Below are 621 nucleotides of genomic sequence, written 5' to 3'. Positions count from 1 at the left end.
TGAGGAAATGGGCGGACGAGAACCTGATGGTGTTTAACACCAAAAAATGCAAGGTTCTCCACCTTGGGAGGAAAAACCTGCAGCATCCTAATAGGCTCAGCAGTGCTACCCTGGCTAGCACTACAGATGAAAAGGACTTGGGAATCATGATTGACCACAAAATGAACATGAGCCTTCAATGTGATGCTGCATCTAGTAAAGTGAGCAAAACGCTGCCTTGCATCCATAAATACTTCTCAAGTAAATCCCGGGACATCATTCCCCCATTGAATTCGGCCTTGGTGAGACTGCAGCTGGAGTACTGCATCCAGTTTTGGGCTCCACAATTCAAAAAGGATGTGGAGATGCTTGAGAGAGTCCAGAGAAGAGCCACGCGCATGATCAGAGGTCAGGAAAAGAGACCTTATGATGACAGGCTGACAGCTATGGGGCTCTTTAGCCTGGAAAAGCGCAGGCTCAGGGGCAATCTGATGGCCACCTATAAGTTTATCAGGGGTGTTCACTAGGATCTTGGGGAATGATTGTTTACCAGAGCACCCCAAGGGATGAAAAGGTCGAACAGTTATAAACTCCTACAAGAGCATTTCAGGCTGGACATAAGGAAGAATTTCATTACTGTCT

The sequence above is a fragment of the Gavialis gangeticus genome, unplaced genomic scaffold, assembly GCF_001723915.1.
Source record: "Gavialis gangeticus isolate Ggan-Ray unplaced genomic scaffold, GavGan_comp1, whole genome shotgun sequence".
Lineage (NCBI taxonomy): Eukaryota > Metazoa > Chordata > Crocodylia > Gavialidae > Gavialis > Gavialis gangeticus.
The sequence above is the reverse complement of the archived record's forward strand: the minus strand, read 5'-3'. Positions refer to the sequence as shown.